Below are 14,794 nucleotides of genomic sequence, written 5' to 3' on the forward strand. Positions count from 1 at the left end.
AGCACTGACTAAGTGATGAAAATGATCTCATAGTCTGACTACACCTGATTCCTTACTGCCTGGGACAGCCTCTGAATAAATAACCCAATACTGAAGCAATGAAGTTTAATGATTTACAAAATGCGTCTGTCAATAATGCTTTACATATTAGATAATTTCCATAGAAAGCATAATGTTGGTGATATTGGGCATAGACAGTTTATTGGCCTTTATTTGGCTTAGATAATCCTATTTTGCCTACCTCCTGTGCCTATAGGCCTTTAGGAATGCTGGTTCATTCAGGAGCTTTGCTAACTCAGAAAAGAGAAAAAGGCTGGAAAACTAAACAGTATATCTCCTTTTTTAGATGATGATGAGCTGGAACTGAATGGCCATTAAACAATCTATCAATCGGAAACCTCCAAGAAGAATAAAATGTTTGAGATGAGATTTGTGCAACAACTAATCATTTAGCTAAATTGTTTTAGATCACAGATTGTGCAATCTAGTCTATGTAGCCTTTTGGTCATCAGACTATGAGGCAATTATGAAATTCTTTCACTGCTAACTTTGAATTAGAATTAGCTTACCTCCCCCCACCATACCCTTTCACTGAGAAGGCCATTGATCCATCTGTGGTGCAACCAGATTACATTTGATTAAAGTTTGCCTGTTCAACCACTGTACTGTAAGTTGTTTTCTTGGCTTGCCTGGGAGATAATTTCCTGTCTAAAACCATTTATGATAAGTTGTGTTCCTGATTGTGACATTTTGTGTGTGTGTGTGTGTGTTTGTATGCGTGTGTGTGTCTGTGTGTGTCTGTGTGCGTGTGTGTGTGTGTGTGTGTGTGCGTGCGTGCGTGCGTGCGTGTGTGTGAATGGAGATTGTGTTATCTTCATTAAGAGATGCATTTACTACCTTTGTAAAAAGTACTATGTGGAACCACATGACCTGGAAAATGAATGTCCAGTCTCTAACTTTCCATTTTATTTAGAAAAAAAAATTTGAGAAACTTGTGTACATTCAGTTGAAATCATATTTACCCTCCCGTGGCGTATTAAATCCATATTATTCTGGTTTTAGATTTAGACATACATATTACTAAGACCACCTACCTTGCTCAAAGTTGCTAATGACCTCATTGTATAGAGGAATCAGCAGTGTTATTCCTCCTTGGTTCTCCTTGATTTTTCCTCAGCAATGGCTATGATATCCATGGCATTTTGTTCTGACATAGGAGTACCCGCTATTGCTTACCGAACCATGCTGTGTACTGTGTGGTTCCTCAGGGGTAAAGTTATTCACTATTATCTTCACCAGTAAATGCCACCATCTGTACCTCTCATTCCAAGGTAGTGTTTAAAATATTAATGCTACATGGGTGCTGTTCACTTATATCTCGCCTTCTGGTATTAAAATATGACTAATTTTAGTACATTAGAAGACTACATGAAATCCACCATCACTAGACAAATCATAATCCTTTTAGGCTTAATAGTGTCAAGACATTAACACCGATAGTGCATACCATGATTTAGCATTGCCATGTTTCATATACATCTTTCTTGATTTACTAAGGGTGTCATAGACTAAAATAAATATTGCTTGACTATTATCTGGGTGTTTCTAGACAATATGCTGCCATTAAAGGACTGGGTGATAATTTTTATTAATTCTTACTACTATGATCCTAGGAACATTAGCTAGATCACACCTTTAATTCCATCACATGACCTTGAAATGATCATACCCCATTTAAAACTTATGAACTGAAATAACTGCAGGTGTTTTTTCCTTGGGCTACATGATTATGATCATGGCCACCTCCGTTGTGTTAAGAAGTTCACAACCATGGTTTTCACTGGTGCAGCTCCTTATGACCATGTCATCCCTTTGTCATTGAATTAACACTAATTAACAATGGGGTGAGGCCTTCATTTAAGATACAAGTATTCACATAAGTTTTTGATTCTCTGTTGCCTGATTCAGCTACTCTGATCAGCCCATTACAGAGTGGTAATGATTCCCAAACTACAGCATGAGACATATGGAAGGCACCCTTAATGGCTTAAAATGTGTCATTCTGTGACCTCCTTTTGGGTATTTTCTAAAGTTTAAACTTATTTGGGAATTTATTCTAATATGTAAGTTATCCATGATGCATTCATTCTCTATTTATCAGCTTAATCCAGTTCATTGCCATAAGGGAGCCAGAAATCAGTGTGTGCAAGGCCTAGAAACTAATCCTGGAAGAGATGGCATTCCAGTGGACGGTGCACATGTGAGACACCCCAGTTTACTTATATGTCTTTGGATTGTGAGAGGAAAATGGAAACCTCCATTCACACATGGGGAAATTGATGAGTTTGTAGAGAAGGTACCTTGGCTATGAACTAAGCTGAAGAACTGTGAGGCACCATTGATAATTGCTTTCCCTTTTTACTTATGATTGTTTTATTTTTATTTTTCATTGTCCTGAGCTATTGCCAGAGAGTTGTTTTAAAATGATGTACCCCATCTACTAGGCAAACAGTAAACAATAATAAATCTAAAGCAAGAGATTAAAATGAAATGAAGAAACAGAAACGTAAAAAGAGAAGTACAATGAAAAGCATTAGAATTTCATGCTGGAAAGAAAACAATAGAACCAAAAAAAAAAAAACGCAAAACAAACAACTCTAAAAACATGAAAGCACACACACACACACACACACACACACACAGAAACACACACACACAGACACACACACACACACACATACAGACACACACACACACACATACAGACACACACAAACACACAGTTCCCCCCATTTTAAAACACACAGACACACACACACACACACACACACACACACACACACACACACACACACACACACACACACACACACAGTCCCCCCATTTTAAAACACACACACACACACACACACACAGTCCCCCCATTTTAAAACACACACACATGCACACGCACACACACGCACACACACACACACACACACACACACACACACACACACACACACACACACACACACACACACACACACACACACACACAGTCCCCCTCCCTGTTTTAACCTTCCATGGAAAATGAAAATGTCAGAGTTAGATACAGTGTAAGGAATGCAGTACATGTAAAATATTGCTTGAGACTAATGTATTGTTATTTCAGTGAAACATTTGGATTTACTTGGAAAAGTACCACAGTGATTATTCACCAACACACCTCAATCATTCTTGAGACTTGTAGAGCTGCCTGGCAGTTTCTTAGCATGTCACATTATCTGTCCTGTGAGTTCTGATAATATCACAGAACAAGAAAAACAAAGTACCCACAAACTACCACATTGGAGGTAATCCACTAAGTACGGAAGAAGTGATTAGGGATCTGGGGACCCAAGTGGATAGTAACCTCTCCTTTGACAATCACATTGCCAAAGTGGTTAGAAAAACCTTCTATATAGCTCACCTAATCACAAAAGGGTTCACATCTAGATCAAGAGAGGTCACTGTGCCCCTCTACTCATCGCTCATCAGGCCCATAATTGAGTACAATGCCCCATTTGGGATGTACCTTACCCGACACCTGCAACAGCTGGAGAGATCTCAAAAATACCTCACCAAGAGGATCGTGGGTCTCAAACAGATGCCCTATGCAGCTCAACTAAAGAAACTCCAGCTCTACTCATTTGCTTACCGCCTACTCAGAGGTGATCTCTGCCTGACGTACTAGGCCATGTCTAACCCGGAATTGTTGGACATGCTCCACCTCAAGAAAACCAAATCCATTAGAGATACACGATCCAGGGATTTAAACCTTAGCACAACAATTAATAGTACATGCTGGAGGGATAGATTCATATACCAAAGGCTTCCCCCGCTCTGGAATAGAATCCCAGTCCATGATAGGCAGAGCCCCTCGCTGACCCTCTTCAAGAGAAATCTTGATGAGTGGATGGGAAATCGTAAATTTACTCCTGGGATCACTTCTGTGGCCCTGCTGGACAGAGGCTCAGGAATATAGTCTAAAAGGGAGGCAAAAGCCAACACATTCTGGCTAGGCTTATAAATGCCCTAGGGCAGATAGCCTAGTACCTACCTATGAACCTATGAACCTAAGACACAGAGACACCACATGCAGTGGCATGCAACACAGAGGCAGAGATAAAAGCACTGTTGCAACACCAACTGGTTAAAATGCATGTGGGCAAAACAAAAGTAAATGTGACAGTACTTCACCTGCCCTTGCACTTGTTTACATCATGCACGTCTCTGTTTACCAGCATTCACACATGAAAGCTACAGTAGCTATCAAACACTGCACTCAGAATATTGTAATTTATGCGCTCAACATACACCTGCAATAACAATAGTAAAGCAGTTCGCAAATAAAATACAGCATGGCTATGTGTGTATATACTGAGGTACTTCTGATCAAAACTTACAAAATGTATTCTGGAATATTACACAGAACTAAATATTGAAGAGAAATGGCCTCATGCTGTTATAGTTTTCTTTAACAGGCCGATACAATATTTGCTTTTGTAATACATTTTACAATTTATACTTCTGGACTCAAACATAAGTTGAAATTAATTAAATGAGAAGCAATCTAATGATATAAAATACAATTCCTGAGAGACAAAACCACAAGCTAAAAACAGAGGATCATACCTTCAGAATAAACAAGGGTGATTTTTGTGAGGGGGAGCTCCTCCCCTGCACTTTCCATATGGGTGATGCACCCACACTCTCCCTATGTAAATATTCCAGCCATGAGGTCACATAGGTTTGGGATCTTAGGAAAAAGAAGTACTTGATTTGTTGATATCCAGTTATTTTCTTTTCTGTTATGCAGTGTACCCTCAGAATTAGAATATATAAGTAGAAAGGGAACTGGGGTAAAGTGTGGTTCTCCCTATGGAATAAAATAAAATAAAGAAACAATATGAAGATAGTGTCCTAGTCAGCAGCATTCAGTTTTGAGGTGCCGCTGTCTTCTCCTTTACTATTTGAAACTGGCTTATTTAGTCTTTTCAGTTTCTTGAATTTTAAACTTTTCATCTTTTCTATTTGATGAAATTAGAATTGCCGTGATATTTCTTCTTGTTATCATATGGCACTAATTTCAGTCACTGAAATCACAATACTGTACAATACAGGTTTACAGGTACATAATGTACAGTTAATAGACCAGAGCCCATTTTCTGCAGAGGTATACTATTTTATAAGGGAACCCCAGAGGGATGTGCAGCTAGACACAACAGCAGACAGTGTGTAACAGAGAAGCCATAGTGTCACATAACAGGACACACAGAATACGTGTCAAAACCAAGGACAAAGACAAGAAACCCATTTCTTTGTGACCAACTTGTGGTCAGGATGCAATTACGTATAGGACTGCTGTATATCAGGTTTATTTGTTCTAAGTGCAAATAAATAAATAATAAATAATGCACAGAGTCTAGAAGAGTGCTTCAGTATTGCTTTACTTATTACATAACTCATACAATGGCACACCCAGCAACAGGTTGTAGTATATCATTCCTTCACATGCATAGACGAGTATAAACAATCGTATTTTCCTTTTACATATTTATTTGTCTTTGTTTACTGGGAAAGTCCTACGGGGTAATACCCATTTTCAGTGGAGACCCAAGGAGAAAAGCTCCATTTGCTTACATTGCATTATACTAAGTTCCAATTAAACACAGAGTAGTTACATTTTTATTTACATTTATACACAAACAGTAGTTACATTTATACATTCTAAGATTTTACAGAAGTGGAAGTTACTAAAAAGAAAGCCCACGTACAAAATGGATTGCACAGGCAGCTGTTATGTATAAAAATTATTTTGTCATTTCAGTGAGAGGTTGAGAGTATTCTGTTTAAGAAGAGTATTTGGAGAGTATTGTACAGTGAACACAAACTCTCAACCTTGAGATGAGCATGTGCAGGACCAGTACTGGTTAAAATGTTGTTTAAGCAGTGGTTTAAAACTACTGAGTTTGTCAGAGAGTTTTATTTCTATTGGGATACTATTCCAGAGTTTAGCAATATATTGGGAGCAGAGCAAGTCTTCAGCAGCATTATTTGACTTATTTGTAAGTAATAAGAATTTGTTACTAGAGCGGAGGTCCCTTATTGGACAGTAGGTCAGCAATAAGTTATGTAGTGCAGAGAACTTTTTTCTGGATGATGAATGAGCTTGTGTGCTGTAACTAGTTAGTTCAAGCCAGTTTAATTGCTTTAAGCTATGGCAATGGTGGGTCATATGAGGGAGACTGGAAGAAAGTTTAGCTACTTTATTGTAGCAGGAGGCAAGTTTCTGCTTTTCAGTATTGTTTAAGTTTATTAGGAATGAAGTATAAGAGAGTTGGCTATAAGAAGGTGGTGTCTAGAGGATTTCTTGCAGTATCTGTAAGGAATCCATTGATTCTATAAAGGGAGCCTAGTTTCTGGTGAGTAGATTTAATGGTGTGCAGTATATGCTGGTCATATTTGAGGTTATAATCTATTATAATGCTTAGAAGTTTACTGTGAGTTGCAATTTCAATGACAGTATTATTTGCTGACTTTATGGTAAAAAAATGTTTTTGATTTTGGCAACTTTTTGAGGTAAAAACATTAACTTACTTTTTTGGGGGGTTTAGTAGGAGGTTTGATTCTTTGATTCAGGTTTCTACAGAAGAAAAATATTTTTGGGTAATGTCTTGGACCTTATTTATTGTTGAGGCTGCACATATTAATGTTGAGTCATCTGCATACTGATCTAAACAAGCACGATGAGTGGAGGCCTGGAGGTCATTAATAAATATACTAAATATGAGAGGACCCAGTATAGAGTCCTGAGGGACACCTGTAGTAACTGGTTGACAGGATGAGTAGGTTTGTTACCATTTAATGGCTTGTTGCATTTTGGATAGGTAACTAAGAAACCACAACAAGGAGTATTGTGAAAGTCCTATTGAGAGTTGAATGGGTAGTTGCTGGTGCGAGACAGTATCAAATGCCTTTGACAAGTCTAAGAACATGGTGGACACAAGCAGGCCATTGTTTGTATGTTGGCTTATTATATTAGTAAAATGTAGTAGAGCAGTAGTGGTGCTGTGCTGGTGCCTAACGCTATGTTGTGTTTTTGAGAGAAGGTAATTTGAGGTTAGGTATTGCATCAGCTGCATATAGATACATTTCTCTAATATTTTGGAAAGGGAGAAGGGAATCACCATTGGTCTGTAGTTATTAAACTCTGTAGATGTGACGCCTTTGTGCAGTGGTATGATGTAGAGTTTTTTCCACAGTGATGGGACATATTTTTCTGTTATGGACCTATTAATTACTATGGACACAGGGAAGGCTATGACTTCTGCAGCCATTTTTTGGTCATATGATGGTAGTTGGTCTACAGCTACAGAAATAGTTTTTAGTTTAAGGATCAACTTCCTTATGACCGAGGTAGGTACTGATCTAAAACTGAAGAGCTGTGCTTGGTTTGGACTGGACAAGGGTGGGGGGGAAGATGTATTATTCTCTAAGGGAGATAATGTTGATTGTATAAAGTGGGACTTAAACTGTGTGGGGATAGAGTCTGTTGTATTGTCTGTTTTTGAAGAGGGAGTGGTGGTCTTGCCAGGTTGGAGTAGTTTATTTAGTGATGACCAAAAAAGTTTTGGGTTGTATTTATATCCGTCTTGTAGGTTGATATAGTATCTTTGCTTATTGTGTTTGACATGGAATTATGCAAGGTTTCTAAGATGTCTAAATTGCTGGAAGGCATTTTGAGTTCTATTTTTATACCAGTTTTTTCAGACTTTATCCTTTTTAGCCATGACTTTTTTTTGTTTCTTTTGTCAGCCATGTTGTGGGACTGGACTTTACTCTTTTATTATGTACTGGTGCTAGATTATTTAAGGTCTGCAAGAATATGTTATTAAAGTGTTCTATAGCAGTATTTAGTGGCATTGTTCTAAGTTTATCTAGGTTATGGTGAGTTCTAATAGCATATGTTGGTATGTGGTAATTTATGCTATCTGAGAGGCAGCCTACTTTTGCCAGTTTGTCTGCTGTGTTTATAAGAATCAAGTCTAATGTTGAGTATCTCCATGAAGTATTATTGATTCTAGTAGGTATGATAATTAATTGTCTGAAGTTGAACAAGTTTATGGATTCAGTGGGGGTAGTAACATTTATGAGTAGCCAGTCTATAGTTAAGTCTCCATATAGTATAGTTTCATGGTAAATTTGTTGGGATTTCCAAATATAGGATGCTTTTAGCAGTACCAATGTTATTCCTTGGTGGTATATAAATTACTGTTAAACATATAGTTTTCCTATTGTTGATTTTAGGAGTTTCATTAGAAGGTCAGCATTGTTAAATGTGTTTTTTTTTTTCTGTGGAAGTAAGGTGATGGTAAGGGAATTTTTATAGATGAATGTTACACAACTTACATGCTTGTTTGTCTGTCATAGCTGAGTATATTGTATCTAGGGAGATGATCTCATTATCCCTTATGTCTTTCTTTAACCAGGATTCAGTAGCTGTGACTACATCAGGAGTGTATGTGGCAAAGTAGGCATGTATATCATGGATTTTATTGCACATACTTTTTAGGGTCATATTTAGTAAGGTAAGTTTGGGTTCTGTATTTTGCTGAGAAGCATTAGCTGACTGGTATATCTTGGGGTTGGAAGTGATGGTTTTATGAACAGTGGGACCATGGTTGGAGTGAATATCTCTGCTAATTTTTTTGAGTTGATATTTTACAGAGGGAAGAGTGTGGCAGTTATATTTTGGTCTTGGTTTGGTATTTGATCGTAAATTTGGATACTTAATTTTCAGATATTTATAGATAAATAAATCAGGTATGGTTTGTTTTCAGAGATAGGGTGTTATGGAGAAAGGCAGGCTGGGTAGATGTCCTAAGAATTTAAAGGTGGTGGATTTGATAATTGGTGATGACGGCTAGTAGAGTGAGGAGGAATAGCAAAATAATCTGAGTTATGGGCATCTTATTTAACTTGGGTTTTATATTTGTTGTAAATAAGGATTAGAAAATGTTAGGAGGGTACTGGCTTGGTTGTAGAGCTGTAATTTGATAGTTATAGGGGGCAAGGACAGTTTAAGAGATAGTCTTGGGTGGTAAACAAGAATAGATGTTACTATTGGGAGCAATTCTATTGATTATTTTCTTCTGGAGGGAACTGGTGGTATTGGTTTGAGGAATATGTGGGTTGTGCTATGGAGGTGTAAATGTAGAAGAAGGGGTGGGTGGGAATTGGGGTAGGGGAGTGGAATGAGCCTGAGCATTAGCAAGGGTGAACAAAGTGGGTTGAAAACTTGACATAGAGACTGAGAAAAAGCAATCAGGTGACTTACTTGAACAGCCACAAATCTGCTGAGAGAGATAAGTAAAAGCAACAATGCAGTTTAAAAGGCCTCTGATGAAGTATTGATTTTGTTGCTGTGGGACACAGTTTAAGTAGGAGAGTTAGTCCAATATCACCTTGACCTGACTAATGTTGATAACAGTAATACATTGCACTTGACTATTTGAATAACTGCATAATGTAAGGAGGTTTCTATGAACTTTGAAATGCAATGTCCAAAGGCAACTCTGACCCCCCCCCAATCAGTAAACAATGAGAAAAAGTAAGCCAGAATGCAGTAGTGCAGCTGTGAAAAATTAGTGGCGCAGAACTCAGTGGTTACACAAGAAGAGAAATAAACTTAAGGAAGGGAGACAGTGGACTGCTAAAAACAACCAACTGAGCGCAGTTAAAGGAGAAAGTACCAACAGGACTGCTGTGGTCTAAGAAAATGGAGCTATTATAGTGGACAAAGTTCTTTGTTTTAGGCTGCCATAATATTTATAAGTTACATAAAAATATAGCCAACAGACTAATATTCAAACTGCAGATGTCAATGTTACATACCTATCTATTTGGGTAAGAGATCAATGTGAGTATTAGGATCAAGACATTTATTAAATACATTTATATTACTTTTTGAAAAGTTCTTGTTACCTGTCTTTTGAACCCCAGTATTATCAAAGATAATGCCACTTTGATTTCAGCAACAGCATGGAGGTATGCTCAGTAGTATCAGTTTACTGAAGGGCAGTAACTTTTCATAATAACACTTGCAACATTCATGCTTATGTAGCTTTGTGTAATTTCATCCTTAAAAGGGTTTCTTTTCAGGTACTCATTGTAGTTTTTCTGTGGCCCCACTGGACTATGAACTATGTCCTGGAGAGGTCTTTCAAGGGTTTCTTCAGTTTACAGTACAGCTAAGTCAGAGCCTTTGCTTTTCATCAGTTTTGGACACCTTTCCTATTTGTCATGGTAACATTCTGATTGGTCATTCATTTTGGGTCTGAAATTGGTATTTCATCTTCCTCTGAAAATGATTAAACTCTTGTTCTGTTCTTTGGTCCCTGTCATGGTGTAGATACTGCTGGCCATCTTCCTTGGGGAATGATCTTCTTCCTTAACCTTTTATGTCCTCCCTCTTGGAGTAGGGAAATAATTCACCATTTTCATCTGAAAACTCGTAAGTCAAAATTACATCCGTCATCTCAGTTTTGGTATGACATTTGTTTAGCAACTCTTTCTGAATACGATCTGCTGTTTAGCTGCAATTCTGATTACTGGGCAGGACATGTAAGTATTATGTGTAAATGCAAGGTGAGTTTCCTCCAAAGGTAGGTGGCAAGATTGACCATTGTGGTAGAATAATGCTAGAATCAGGGTTCTGTTCCTAGTACTAGTATACATCTTCATTAGTATACTTATAAATGTAACAGCGTACACGACGAAAAACTGAAAGGAGACCAAATTAATATTTTTAAAGATGAAGTCAAGACATAAATATATAACTGCATGCATGTTATATTTTTATGATATCTAGTTTTGCTCATTGGAAGTTATAGCTTCATGAATAGTATATTGATATTGCTAGATGCTTAGACTGTTTTATGAAAAAGGCAAATTTAGATAATGTAATGCACCTTTTGGTGTGTAGTTATTTAAACAAATCATACAACTTGAGAGACCTCAGAGATTCATAACTAAAAAGGTCAGTGGCTTCAAAAATCTTAGTTATCAGGAGAGACTGACGGCTCTTTCTCTTTACTCGGTCTCTTACAGACTTCTCCATGGGGAACTATGTCTAGCCTTTCGTGCCATGAAAGATCCACCCCTATTTGACTTCCTGTTCCTTCACAGAACTAATGGTATATCAAATACTCAGTTAAAGGAACTAAAACCATCTTCAGCAGATAAATAAGACATGTTGCAATGAGAGATTGATATCCCAATATATTCCTCAATTCTGGAACAAACTTCCACTAAATATCAAGTAGAGTAGCACCCTTGCCACCTTCAAGGCAAACCTAGATAATTGGATGGGCAGCCTCAAATTCCCTCCCAGTCTATCTTGCCTATATTGTCTTTCCCTCCTTGAAACTATAGGGAACTTTTGAATAGGTTTCTTTGAGGCTAGAGGGAGTGTCTAAATAAGATGTCTTGCATATGCTTGAGATGGTCTACAGACTGATTGCCTAGAACTTGCATATGAACCTAAATATGCATTAATATGGGTGAGCATATTATAAATGAAAGCAATGTTTCTAATCTTAAAGAAGATGCATGCTATATCTTAGGAACATAGGAGGTTACTAGGTTAATGGCCTAGCCAAGTTCAACCTGTGTTCCCAAGGGTGTCTAGTTCAACAGACACTAAAATCTGTACCTATTGCTCCAGTCCAAGAGGGACACAGGTAGAATCCCTAGGGTGAATTTCCAGTTACCCATCCAGTCACCCAAATTATACTTAATATGGGCAGTGAGGGGCTTTGTTTAACACGAATAGTAAGCTTGTTCCAAAGGTGGGGCAACCTCTATGAGAAAAATCTGTCTCTCAAGTTCTGTTGATGTCACATACCAGGTTAAGTTTCTTTGAGCGAGTGACCTGTGCGCCACTTGACTTGCAAATTTGCAGCATTTCCATTAACGCTGGGTCAGAGATTGCTCTATATGCAAGGCACAGGTCTCCTTGAGCAGTCTGTATGACACAAAGTAAAGTGATAATGATTTCAGTCTGTCCGCATAAGATGGATCTTGAAGACCCTGAATTTTCTTTATAAGGAACCTTTGTGGTCTCCCCAATTGTTTGGAAAGGAACATACCAAAGGGAGCATTATACTCTATTATTGGCCTGATGAAGGAAGAGTACAGGGGAGTTATAACCTCTTTTTTTTCTGGAGACAATGCCCTTACTTATGAAATGAGCAATATAAAATGCCCTTTTTATCACTGTGGAAACATGATGATCGAAATTAAGGTTGCTGTTGATCTGTGTGCCCAGATCTCTTACCACTGACTGTGTGCTTAGGTTATTTCTATTGATGTTGTAGTTTGCAGGAACATCACCATTGCCAAAGGAGATGATAATTCAATTTTTTACGTTAAGTTTAAGAACATGACTTTGGCACCCGTCATTAGTCTGCAGAAGACCTTCTTGCAGGATGTTGACATCACTAGGGGTTTAAATGATCACTCCCAGTTTGTAGTCATCAGCAAACTTTGTCACAGTCCTTTAGTTTTGGCCTGTACTTCAGAGAAGTAGATTCCAAACAGTAGGGGTCCCAGAACTGATCCCTGTGGAACACCACTGGTTACGGGTCTACTGGAGGAGGTTGAATCCTCTATTTTGACCGTATGAGTTCTATCAGTGAGCTAGTTTGTAACCCACCTGACAATATATGGGTTGATACCCAGCTGGGTGGGTTTATCAAAAATGCCTGAGTGTGGGATTGTGTCACAGGCCTTGGCTAAGTCTAGGTAGGCTGTATGCATTGATTTGCCCTTGTCTAGGGCTTTGGTAACTGTCTCGAAGAAATATACCAAGTTTAACAGGCATGATCTCCCCTCGACAAAGCCAAACTGGGTAGGGTCGAGTGTTTTGAGATTCCCTATATCTTTAAATCAAACACACAGTGATTTCCTATATCTTTGTTAATAAGGTCCATGCTGATTCATTCCATGGCCTTGCAGACATGGCTGGTCAGGATAATGAGTCTATAGTTCCCAGAGTCCATGGATGCACACCCTTTGTGCAAAGGGATTATGGTAGCTATTTTCCATTCTGCTGGGATGAAGCCAGTGCTTAGGCTGTGATTGAAAAGTGTGCCCAGTGGTGATGCTAATTCCTGTTTTAACCCATGTATAACACAGCCAGGGATGTTGTCTGGTCCCATAGAGGCTGAGTTTTTGGTCTTGGAGTGTGTGTTTAAGACCTGCTATTCTGAGATACTAGGTGGGGTACAAGTGCTAGGGATGCTTTGGGGTATATGTGGTGGAGACAGGAAAGTGAAGTTTTCACTGAACCTGTCAGCCAGCAGGTTTGCTATATCCACAGGTTATTTATATATAGTGCCATTAACTATGTGTTCTTTGCAAATCTGAGCCTTACCTTTGAGGTTATGGATGTAACTAAAGAATGCCTTATGGTTATCCTTAGTTAGGGATGCTAATTTGGATTCATAGTTAGCTTTGGAGGACTTCACAAGGAGTTCTATTTGCTTGTTTAAGTTGAGGAGGGAGTGTTTCCAGTTTTGAGACCATTCCTTCCTGCTCTTAAACAGCAATTTCTTTCTCCTAGTGTATAGCCTATTAATGGCAATTATCCACCAGGCAGGTTTGTTTTTCCTTGAAGATCTTGCTTTGGTTCTATCAGGTATGGCAGAGTCAATACAATTGTACAGGTGGTCATATAAAGCATTGCTGTATAACCCAGCATAGGTGTCTGTTCCATCAATGGGGAGAAGGGCTATGAAGCTATTTATGCTGCCACGTAAGAGGTTGTAATTGGTCTTGGGGACATTTTTTAATTTAGTTGTTGCTAGTGTTATATTTACTACTGGTGAGATTGATTTGTGGTCAGATCTCACAAGGGATGGCCACACACTGGGGGTGGTGCAGTGGTCCCCCATGTTGGTGAGCACCAGATCCAGGATGTTTGAGCCCCTTGTGGGTGTGTTAACCAGGTGGTCTAGGGCATTGGAGTTAACAAAGTCCAGGACCTTTGGGCAAGTGAGTTGGAACATGTATAATTTACCCAGTCAACGGGTGGGTAATCAAAATCACACAAAACCAGGGTGTTTGGTTGTATCTTGATTGACTCAAGTAGATCCAAGTAGGCTGAGTGGATGTCCTGATTCATGAGGAGGTCCTATAGCTGGCCATGACCTGAAGAGGGGTCTTATCTACAGTCAGTTGCACCTGAAGTAATTCAAGGCAATCATGTTGTTTAACCAATCAGGAAATGTATTTATCTTTAATGGATACTGATACACCACCTCATTTAGTTTTCATGCCTTCAGTTTATGGTCTGAATGTGTGGAAAGAAATGTAACCTGGTATAGCTGGGGTGCTCTCTGCAGCCTTAAACCAGGTCTCTGACTGCACAAATATCAGCATCTTCCAAGGTGAGGACCTTACTTAGTGCAAGAAATCTGGAAAAAGCATGACAAATGAGGGGACAAAGGCTCCAAAATAGGGACAGATTTTAAATGTTGTTCTTATAAACTTAGAAAGTTGCTAGAGAAACAGAGTTTGTGTTAACATACATTTTCTGAAAGATATGATGTCTCAAACTAAAATGTATGTCATTATTTATTGACTTCAATCCTCAGATCATCCCAGTGATTTGCCAGAAAAACACAAATTTAATGAGGAACAGACCAAAGATATGAGGCAAAAATCTGGACATTCTGCAAAAATCTGGACAGTGGAGAGGTATGGTGAG

The sequence above is a fragment of the Protopterus annectens genome, chromosome 2.part1 (assembly GCF_019279795.1).
Source record: "Protopterus annectens isolate FY-2018-M chromosome 2.part1, PAN1.0, whole genome shotgun sequence".
Lineage (NCBI taxonomy): Eukaryota > Metazoa > Chordata > Ceratodontiformes > Protopteridae > Protopterus > Protopterus annectens.